The sequence below is a fragment of the Anthonomus grandis genome, chromosome 12 (genome assembly GCF_022605725.1).
Source record: "Anthonomus grandis grandis chromosome 12, icAntGran1.3, whole genome shotgun sequence".
Lineage (NCBI taxonomy): Eukaryota > Metazoa > Arthropoda > Insecta > Coleoptera > Curculionidae > Anthonomus > Anthonomus grandis.
Window position 1 is genome coordinate 22,075,465 of NC_065557.1, and position 12,204 is coordinate 22,087,668.

General features: G+C 29.0%; 1 protein-coding gene across 2 annotated transcripts in view; it reads right to left on the reverse strand.

The window, feature by feature from the left end:
* LOC126743130 (uncharacterized) overlaps positions 1 to 12,204 on the reverse strand; it is an 802,914-nt gene that overhangs the window by 409,799 nt on the left and 380,911 nt on the right. The gene's annotated exons all lie outside the window — the stretch shown is intronic.

Here is a 12,204-nt window from a genome sequence, read left to right on the forward strand (position 1 = left end):
GTCCCAAAGAAATTGAATTAGATGTCTCAAGTCATTATTAAAATACTTAAGAAATAATAACATGATTTTCGAAAAAGCCCAACATACTACATATTTTATTTGACTTGTAAAAGTACTTGTTTGTATATTACTACTAATAAACTAATCTAATGTATTGTACATAGTCTTTATTCTTAGGTAAGCTTTGTTTTTTAGTAAAAATTAATATGATATAATATTTGGTATTAGGTATTATATAGGTCACTGTTAAATGTCTCAAAACCATTGTACAGGCTAAATACTCATAATAAAAATCTTATAACCTATAAAAAACCTGCAACTCCTTCACAATTTGAACATCCTTGTAGTTTTAACTCTTTCCGCTGAATCAATCCCGTCCCTTTGAAAAAGTCAGCACCATAGAAGTATATATTATGTGATATAAAGTAAGTGATGTAAAACTGAGTTTTGTCCAATATAATAATAACAATAAAATTTTGCAAAATGTTAATAATTTGTGTCTTAAAACTTGATTTATTAAGAAATCTATAATATTAATAAAATATTTAATTTCCAGAAAAATGCTTTGACAAAAATGGTGCCTTTTATTAGGACCTTCCTCTAACGAAGTCCGTTAAAAAAACACATAAATAGCTCGTAAATGGTAATATTACTTATACTCGTAAAATTAATAAAAATTTATCAGGTAAATATTTGTTGACGACGTCACTGGTAGAGAGTGCTTGTATCAGTGGCAACAACAATGCGTCGAGCGGCGTTGCGATGCCATTACCGTTTTCTCGTTTTTTCGTACTTTATTTTCATTTATTTAAAGTTAATATTGACTTCGATATAGAGTATTTTATCAAATTTATTTAAAAAAATGCTTGATATTTTATTAAAGGGGAGCAGTAGTATTGTTTTGAGCCTTCGGAAACAACTGAAAATTTTTATGATATTATAAAGTGATTTTTGCCATTTATCTATAAGCATTTGGCATCGTTGCATCAGAGATGTTGCAAGCAAACAAACCTGTCCATAGTTCCACGGCATGCTACTTCTAGCCTTTCAATGTTCTAAGTAAAAACGTCTCTTTATTAAAACGTGAATGCAAACTTTATATCTCACTCGAGCTTAAATTATTTCTTTTGAGTTTTTTATAAAACATTACATAATTGTATGCAAGAAAATAAACAAAAAAAATATTTAACACTTAAAGAAAACTAAATAGAATCAAGAAATAATATAATGCGCATATTTTAAAATATTTGTGGCCTAGTGAATATTTATTTTGTAATATCTGAGTATGTTCCTATATCAAATTTTTGTCGTCAACAATCTATACATGGAGGAACCATGATCTTGGCTAGGCAAACAATTGAAATGATTTTTTGTAATATTGATAAGTATGATAATCTTCTGTTAGAGAATATTTTTGAATTCTCTCTTTCTTTTTGTAAGCATTTCAATTTATATATTCTTTGTGTTTATAGGCCACCTGCAGGAGATATTGCTATGTTTTTGGACAGACTTTATTCTCTTTTATCCCAGTTGTCCCTACACTCTAAGGTTATATTGGCTGGAGACTTTAATATCAACTACACTGATTAAACCTTGCCACGTACTCCTCTTTTAAGTATTTTAAATTCTTACGACTTGAAAATGCACGTTCTTTCTCTCACACAAATAACTTCTTCATCTGCAACTACAATTGACTATTTCTGTACAAATTTTGATGACGTTTAATGCACAGTACTCCCATCTGGTATTTTCGACCATGAAGCTATTCTTGCTACAATACCATATAATACTGTATTATCTTTATCTCATTATATGGGAAGAATTTTCAGCAGGAGAAATTTCAATGCTTTTTCTGCTGCTACAGCTTCGGTAAATTGGAATGCACTTGAAACGGCTTCTGACCCACTTACTTTATTTTTTTAAGTTCTGTGTGGTAAGATCAATCAGTGCTTTCCTGAAATGAGGCTTAAAACTAAGAAACGAAAACTATGGGTTACAAGAGGCCTTAGAATTTCAGCTAAAAATCTCAGTTTTTTGACTAAATTGTGCAAATATACCACAAATAAACATATCCTTGTATATCATCAGAAATACCATAGTCTGTACAGAAAGACAATTAAAGCAGCAAAATCTAATTATTATAGGGATCGCTTAAATATGTCATCAAATAGGCAAAGAGAGTGTTGGTCGATTATTAATGATTTTAGACATTGCCATAGAAAAGTATCTGAACCGGAGTTAAGACCTGACATTTTAAACGACTATTATTGTGATATATCTAATATCTTGCTCAAGGGCATTCGTAGTAACATTGATCCCTTGCACTATCTTCAACAAGTGTCGGTTGAGCATTCATTTTTCTTTCATCCTGTCGCTCTTACCGAAGTAAAAAATGAAATCAAACGCCAAAAAAACCATAAATCATCTGGAGCTGATGGGATATCTTCGAGGTTGTTACTCTTTTTACCTAATTCAGCCTTAAATGCTTTAGTTTCTGCCATAAACAATTCTTTACATATTGGCATTTTTCCTTCATATTTAAAAGAGGCAGTGGCCTCTTCATAAGGGTGGAGATTTGGATCAGCCTTGTAATTTCCGGCCCATTTCTATTTTGTCTACCCTCTCTAAGATAGTTGAAAAACTTGCAAAAAGCAGTATTTTGTCCTTTTTACATCATAATGGCATTTTGTCTGCAAATCAGTTTGGATTTCAAGCCGGTAAAGGGGCTCATGATGCTGTTTTTAGCTTTTTGGAGAGCGTCTATGTGTCCTTCAATTCTGGAGAGTCATCGGCGGCAGTGTTTTGTGATCTATTCAAAGCATTTGACTGTGTGGATCATGGAATACTGTTATCTAAGCTCGATAAATATGGTTTTAGGGGCGTAGCGTTGCGATGGCTTGAGTCCTATCTATCAAATCGTACTCAGAAGGTTACAGTGTCTGGGCGTTTGTCTGCTTCTAGATCCCTAAAATGCGGTGTTACCCAGGGTTCAATGTTGGGACCACTGTTATTTTTACTGTATGTGGATGACTTGAGTTCATTGAAACTGCCGGGCAAGGTGGTTCAGTTTGCTGATGATACCACCATACTATGGAGCCATAAAAATTCTGATTATATTAAGACTTGTATCCTTAAAGACCTTCAGATTTTATCAGGATGGTGTGCTTCCAACAGGCTCGTGTTTAATCTAAGAAAGACGTCTATTATGGGGTTTAAGTGCTATGTTCAGGGTCTGAGGTTTGACGAAGATTCCCTCTTGCAGAGTGCTGCAAGTTTCTAGGAATGACCATTGATGGTCGCCTTCGGTTTGAAGATCATATTTTACATTTAGCTGGGAAATTGTCTTCTGGATGTTTTGCAGTAAGAATGGCAAAACAAGAGCTGGGAGGGGTGGTTTTACGTTCAGTGTACTTTTCACTTATTGAATCTCATATTCGGTATGGCTTGCCTTTTTGGGGTTTAACCAATAAGGGGCTACTTAACATTGTCTTTGTTATTCAAAAAAAAACAGTTAGATACCTGTGTTCTGCTAAGTTAAGAGATTCTTGCAAACCCCTCTTCATTTCTGAAAAAATCCTAACTCTTTTTTCACTCTTTATCTTAGAAACAGCTGCTCTTATTCACAAAATTCCCAAACTACCCTCTGACACTGGCCATTTGACTCGTCGTGTAAATGATGTTCCCCTACCTATTCCTACGTCTTCCCTTACCAAAAGCTCATTAATTTAAATAAGTAAAAAAAATTACAATCATGTTCCTCTATGTGTAAGAAATATATCGGATGTTAAGAAATTTAAAAGAGAATTAAAGACGCTTTTATTGGCTAAGGCATATTATAACCTGGATGACTTTTTTAATGATAGGTTTTATACTTGGACATGTTGGAAAGTTTTTTTTTCCTTTTTTTTTCTCTAGTTTTGTTAACAAGTTCACCTTTATTTAGTAATTGATTGTTTTATTTAGTTATCTTTAATTCAAGTATGTTCAAAAAGTTTTGTCTTCTTGTGTTTAATTTTGTTCATTGTTTTGTCAATTTTTGAAATTTTATTTTTGTTTTGTTTTTTTTTAGCTTGTATGATGCTTGTACACAAGATTATTCTTACGTAATATAGCACATTTTCTTTCTTTCTAAAATAAAATAAGAACTATGAAAAAGGTAAAATTAAAAAAAAAAAGAAAAATATTTATTTTGGGAAAAGCTATGTGGAATTTCATAGGATATATTTGTATACTAGTCTTGATTTTTTTTTCTCGCAATTATTTTTTTTTACATAAGTTAAGGTTCAAATTTAAAATTATTAGATAGACTTTTTTGTATTTTATAATTTTAGTGTACTAATATTTAGGTACTTTTTTGTATACTGGTAATATTTTAATGTATAACATGTGGAAAATCTATATTTTCTCAGCTCTATATTTACTATAAAATGTCTATGTAATATCTACCGACAGAAAAATTTTTCTAAATTAAATTTTTAAAACTTTTACTATGTTTTATAAATCTACTTCGTTTTATATGTTAACTTCAAAGCGAATAAAATGTTAAATTTTGGGTTTTCGGCTACAAAACCTTTACCTGAAAGTTTTTATTTTTGTACGAAAAATAGGGATTTTCTTGATTTTTACAACAACCTTACTTTGTCTTATTTGGGTTAGTAGGGTATTGCGTATTATTCTGAGATAAAACTATGTTAGAAAGAAACATACATTCATGCATGAAACAATTGTATCTAAATTTCTAAGTATGCATAATAATTCGTGTGTTTTTAATATTCAAGTGCAACAAAGATTTAGATAGTATCAATACATTTGCAAAAAGTCACAACTTAAAATTAAACTCTTTAAAGTCGTCAACTATATTTGTTAGTGGAATAAGATAGAAACTTTAAAGGATATCCGTACATTTTGTCGCCAAAATAAATGATATACCTCTACCAATTGTTACTGAAGTTAAAAATCTTGGTTGTTACTTTGGATTGTGAACTCTCTTTTCAAGTTCACGTAAAACATACATTAAGTATAGCCTACATGGAATTAGTAATAGTAATAGTAGTAGCTTTATTAAACTCAAGAATATATAATGTTAACAGAGAAATCAAATATTTAAAATATAAGAAATAATAGCAGATTAAGAAGACTATGGAATATTAAAAACATATATCATCAAAAACAAAGTATTTTTTATGCAACAGTTTAGTTTTGTCGCTTATGGATTATGCGCATGTGGTTCATGATAGTTTTTTAATAGTAGACTTGGCAGGATCGATTCAAAAATTACGAGATTCTTGTTTCTGATTTTCATTTAATATAACGAATATAACGTACAGAAACCACATTACTCCTAATGTAAACAAACTATTCATTGTAACAATGAAAAACATACAAAAACATCACTTAACGACTTTTATATAAAAGATTTCAAGTACATGTCAACCGACATACCTACACAAGTTAAATAAAATCTAAAATTGTTGTGACGAATTCATGAGTCACTTACTTTGTTGGGTATTACGTCATTTATAGTAAAAATCAGTTAAGAAAATACTATCTCACATGCTCAAAAATTGAAAAGAAGAAGAAAATGGACTTATTCGCGTATTTAAAAGAAATATGAAATGAAATCTTTAACGATACCTTTCTTTATATTTAATTTAAATTAAGTTCAATAAGTCCTAAATACGATAATTTACTTAAGGTATAATAGATTTTTTATATACCCAGGAGCTGAGGCTTAATCAATTGATCTCTGAGCTCGTTTCTTCTTTTCAATATCCTACCTAACTTTACTATGAATATGAACGTTGAAAACAATGAGGAAACGTACTTATTTAATAAAAACACATAATTTGAACCAACTTAGGTAGTTATATCTACTACCGTTATCAAGTTAAATAAAAATGAATTAAATTAAATTAAATTAAAAACGTGAAAAAATATCTTTTTTAATTTCTCGTCTGCACTTTTTTTAAAACTTTTTCTTAATTTGAGAATACTCAAAAGATTTTTGTTTAATAATTTGACGATTGATTAATAGTTTGACAAACTGTTTTGAAAGATAGCAAATAAGTCAAAAGTCACTTCTTTTAAAATTAAATGGGTGTGATCCTAATGTAATTTAATGATAGAAGATATATGAATAAAATATATTTAAAATGTTCAATTAACTTTGAGAATGCTCTGTTCTACCTCTCTTTAGTAAAGGAATTTATGTATTATTAAAACCAACCAAACAAGTAGCTAGGCATTTATCTTCATTTAACATCATAAGTGCACTTACCTTTAAATTACGCAATTTTGAAATTGGTTCCTTTGCTTACATTGAGGAAGAAGTCCTGTTTATTCTATGGTCATTGTCATATTGGTTATTGTTAATGCATTGTTCTATGGTTATTGTTAATGCATGTGTAATTTAAAATTTTTGAAATTCATTCTTTTTTATGTAAGATTTATGCTCATTAATTTTTTTGGGTAATAATAATAAAATTTATCATAAGTACCAGGAATTTTATATATTGCATTTGTATTAAATTCATTTTCATTAAAAGGTTTAGTTTTTGTTAATTGAGATCGAAGTATTTTGCGATTGAAAAATGGTTCTTATGGTAAATTTTTTAGCAATTCGTTTGAACTTATCAGAAAAACCTGAAATAAATGGTAAAATAAGATTTGTGGTAAAAATGGGTTGATTCAGTTTTATACGCGGATTATCAAACTCTTTAAAGCAATTTTCCAAAAACTCTTTGGAAAAATTATTTTGTATTAACATATTTTTAATAAAATCTTTTTCAGTTGTTAAATGTTGATTATTACAAAAAATACTTCCATGATCATATAAACTTTTTACCACTTCTCTCTTTACCATTATTGGATAAGTAGAATTAAAATTAAGATGTCTATTAGTATGAGTTGTTTTACGGTAAATTCTAGTTTTAAAATTTTTTAAATCTTTTTTAATTAAAATATCAAGATAAAGAAGCTGACCATCAGCCTCCTTTTCGAGATTAAATTCTTTGTAGTTAATGTAATTTAAAAATCTATAAGGTTTATTTCGTTATGGTGATATATTGAAAAAATATCTTCAATATATCGCCACCATATTTTGAGTTCTTTTATAAAAAGTATTAATAATTTTAGATTCAAAATTTCCCATAAATATTTTCATTATTAAATTGGAAATTGGAAGTAGTTTTTACAAAATAGGTTAAAAGTTCTAAAATTATCATTCTCTAATTTATTTTTAATAATATTTAAAGTTTTGTCAACTGGAACATTAGTAAAAAGACTTACAATATCAAAACTGTTATTAATTTGCCAGATTTGCAAGAGTTTTATCTGACACAGAAAAACTGGTTCTTTCTAAAGCTCTTAATTACTCAATTACTTCAAAAATTTTGCCTAAATTAAAAATCATTTCAGCTATAGCAAATGCAAATAAAGGGATCAACAAGATAAACTTGGAATTAGGACAAAGATAGAAATTAAAAAACCAATTAAAATTGAAGGAAATTAAACTCTTCAGAATTAAAAGCTTTAAAGACACTTAAATCAAATCCAATAACAATATTAAAATATTTCCAGCCGATAAAGGTAATGGTATGTTCTTTTAAATATTAACACTTTTATAAAAAAATTAAATTTAATAATTAATGATGGTAATTATTCTAAATTATCTAAAGATCCTACAGAAAAAATTTAAAGACAAATTTATAATTTACTTAAAAAAACATAAAAACCAATTTTCTGATATTAATAGATTTAAATTAACTCCACATAATAGTAAAATACCATATTTTTATAGTTTATTTAAAATATATAAAATAAATGTTCCGTTAAGTCCTAGAGCATAAATTTACCTACACGCCCTCTTGGAAAATATCCTATGTTTATACAGGGTGAGTTTTTTAAAGTGTTACAATGCGATATGTCAAAAACGGCAGCAAATTTTTTTTTTGACATTTTGGTGACATGTCAAGTATACCGGGGGGCACTTTTTGTGATATTTTTGACATTTGTCCCTTCACCCCCCTAAGAGGGGGGGAGGGTCACTTTCTTATTTTAAATGGAATGACGTGTTTTTTATTCTTAAATACGAATCTACATAAAATATGAAGTCTGTTTACAAAAAATTTTTAAAATTTCTTTGCTGGTTACGGAATTATGATCAAAAATGTTTTGATTAAATTTAAAAATAGTTCGAATATTTTACCATAATAACTGTTCCTACTGTTTATTTTACTAGTATGAATGGAAATGAAAATCCTAGTAACAGTAGGATTTCCATGGCAACATAACAAGCAGTGTCACATAAAAATGTTGACGTGCTATTAACAAGTAAATTGTATTTAAAAAGAAAAAAATGGAAGCGAATTTCAGTGTAGAAGTAGATATGTTGTTAATTTTGGGGGAGTGCAGAAAAAATTATAGGGAGGCTGCAGTAGTGTGGGCCGAGAGGTTTCCGGATATTCCAAAATCTCATATGGCCTTTAAGAGACTGGAGACCAGAAGTCGTATGACTGGTAGTCTAAAAAGTAAACGACGAAATCGGATTAAAACGCAAACAGATGAAAATAAGGCAGTTGCTGTATTAGGAGCAGTAGCTATTGATCCTCAAATCAGTACCAGGTGGCTTGCTTTAGATGCTGGAATTAGTCAATTATCAATTATAACAATTCTGCACCGGTACAAGTTTCATCCTTACCACATTACACTTCATCAAGAGCTTTACGGACATGATTTTGAGAATCGCATTAATTTTTGCACTTGGATTTCAACAAAATTGCGTGAAAATAACTATTTTTTGAGAAACGTTATTTTCTCTGATGAGGCTTCTTTTAATAATTGCGGACATGTAAGATTTAACTTATTTAAATTAGAACATATTCAAGTTTTGGTTGTTTGTTTTTCTAAAAGGTAAACAGGCACAACATGCATTACTGGGCAGCAAATAATCCTCACTGGATGAGAACTGTACCAAATCAACATCCCTGGTCTGTGAACGTATGGTGTGGTATTTTCGAGGATAGAGTTATTGGTCCGCATTTTTTCCAAGGTCATTTAAATGGACAGCTCTACACAGATTTTTTAAGAAATCAGTTACCTCGTCTACTAAACCAAAATTTAAATCCTAACGTTTGGTTTCAGCAGGACCGAGCTCCACCCCATTATGCCATACAGGCCTGTACTTATTTAAATGAGATTTTTGAAAACAGGTGGATTGGTCGAGGTGGTCCTGTCAACTGGCCTGCTCGTTCGCCAGATTTGACCCCCCTTGACTTTTTTTTATGGGGATTTATAAAAGACAAAGTAATGGCTAGTGCACCTACAACTCCAGAGGACATGAAGAACAGGATTCGTTTTGCTTGTTTATTAGTGACACCAGCAATGTTACAGCGGGTACGAAACTTATGTCAAGAAAGGATAAGAAAGTGTTTGGAAGTCGAAGGCGGTCACTTCGAACAGCTCATTAGGCATAATCTTAGAACATTGAAAGGCTAGAATTAGTAAACAACAACTTTGTCTGAGTCCAACATGTGCACAGGGGCAAGAGGGGTGTGTTGTTTACAAACATATTTGCCGATTCTCTGTTGTCAAGTCGACGCGAATTTCTAACGGAGGAAATTTTATGCTATATTTTAACAACCATTATAACGTTAATTTAACTTACTTGTGTTGTATTTTATAGGAAAATTTAAATTAAAAAATATAAATACTACAATTAACCTATTTTAAGAATAAATATAATATCCTTAAGCAAAAAAATAACAAAACCGTTTCTAAAAAATTTGAAGCGACAACACCGGCGGCACAACTTAAGCGCCTGAGCCATACGCATAGTGTCATCTGTCAAACGGCTTTTTGTTTATGTTCGAGATTCGTGTATTTTCTTTAATTTTTTGGTTTCAAAAGGAAAAAGGCCACATTTTAGTGTTTTTTTAAATTGCTAGGATGGCAAAAACTTGTGTCGTTTGTGCCGCATCAAGATAAAAAGGTGATTCAAGCCGATCTTTTCACAAGTAAGTACCGATACTTTCATAACATCACATCATGGGGTAACCATCATCATATTCGTAGAATAGGGGATTTTATAGATATAAACCTAATAAAAACTTGAATGTGAAAGTGTGTGTAAAATACCAAAATATTTATATTTTAAAATCTAAATATATTTTTCAACATATTCATCTATCAATAGGCTATAAAGATTATAAAACTAGAATTTTGTCCCTGGTTTTATTGCAGGATTTTATGTTTTTTTTGTTGTTTTGGCAGAAAGATGGCATAATACCCATATACCTATCTATATATAGTTATGTTTTTTAATATAGACATTAGGTAGATAGATGAAATTACTAATTTTTTATTGCCTTTAAAGAATTTTGAAATTTATTTAGATATTGATATCTATGTATAATTAATTTTGTCTTTCCCTAAAATTTGGTCGATAATTTTTTTTTGTTTTACCATATTGCAACTTATATTAATAATATATATATAGTAATTGGTACCACATATTAATTTATTACTGTAATTTTTGCTTTTTGATTAAATATCAAATACTTATTATAAATTGCCTAATATATGCCCAAAGGGAACAATGGATTTCATTAATCGAAATCAACACAATTAAAAAGAATATATTTGTTCAGATCACATCCTTAGAAGTGATTTATTATATAAGGAAGATAATATTATCAGTAGCCAGACTTTATTAAAAAAATCAGCTCTACCTTAAAGGTAATTTTTTTTTAATATATTTTTCTAGTATAAAAAAATCGTCACAAAAAGTATTAGTGTTACTCATATAAGCTTTATTTATACCTAATACTTATTAAATTAGGTATGTGTGTGAAACTATTTTTTTACTAGGATTTCTGATGCACTGGTTAAAAACACAGCAGCCGATAATTCAGTTAATTTACCAAGTGATTTACCCTTCAAAGCTGCAAGGGTAGTTTTCCTGAAGAGTGCAAAAACTTCTTTAGCTTCCAAAATGGTATATAGTACAAACAGTGAAGCTAATATAGACCAGTATGGATAATTAAAATAAATTAATATTCTTGATACACTAAATTTTGTATAATTACAGATCTGATCACTCATCATCAACAATAACTGCATCTGAGATTAATAGTTACTGTCTAGGTCAACAATTACTATTTCCCATCCAATCCGTTTTTGTTTAACTGCTACACATTCCCTGACTCTGCCAAGGAAAAGGTAAAAATACACTCAAAATAGACATCATTATAGCAAATTTAAAAATTATTGATCAATTCTTTCTCTAAGTACAAATAAGACTTTTATGCCATGTATCATCTTATTCTATATATCTTATTTAAAAGTGATATAGTATTTTATTATGTTATATTTGTAATTAAATGCAATTAATCAAATGTATGATATTTCAAAGATTCTTTATAATAAAATACATTTTATTGATCAATTGGATTATCATAATACATTTTTTTAATTTTTTCTTTTTAATATTGGTAATACTATATTTTTATGTATATTACTCTAGGGTAAATTGAAAATGATATCCTGAGGACTTTTTAAAAGCTAAATCACTTATCACCAAATTATGGAAGATTGCAACAAACAAATTTGCGCCAAAGAAATTGAATTAGATGTCTCAAGTTATTATTAAAATACTTAAGAAATATTACATATACTACATATTTTATTTGACTTGTAAAAGTACTTGTTTGTATATTACTACTAATAAACTATCTAATCTAATCTATTGTACATAGTCTTTATTCTTAGGTAAGCTTTGTTTTTTAGTATAAATTAATCTGATATAATAATTGGTATTAGGTATTATATAGGTCACTGTTAAATGTCTCAAAACCATTGTACAGGCTAAATACTCATAATAAAAATCTTATAACCTATAAAAAACCTGCAACTCCTTCACAATTTAAACCTCCTTGTAGTTTTAACTCTTTCCGCTGAAGCAATACTGTCCCTTTGAAAAAGTCAGCATCATAGAAGTATATATTATGTGATTTAAAGTAAGTGATGTAAAACTGAGTTTTGTATAACATAATAATTATAATAAAATTTTGCAAAATGTTAAAAATTTGTGTCTTAAAACATGATTTATTAAGAAATCTATAATATTATATTAATAAAATATTTTATTTCCATAAAAATGCCTTGACAAAAATGCTGCCTTTTATTAGGACCTTCCTCTAACGAAGT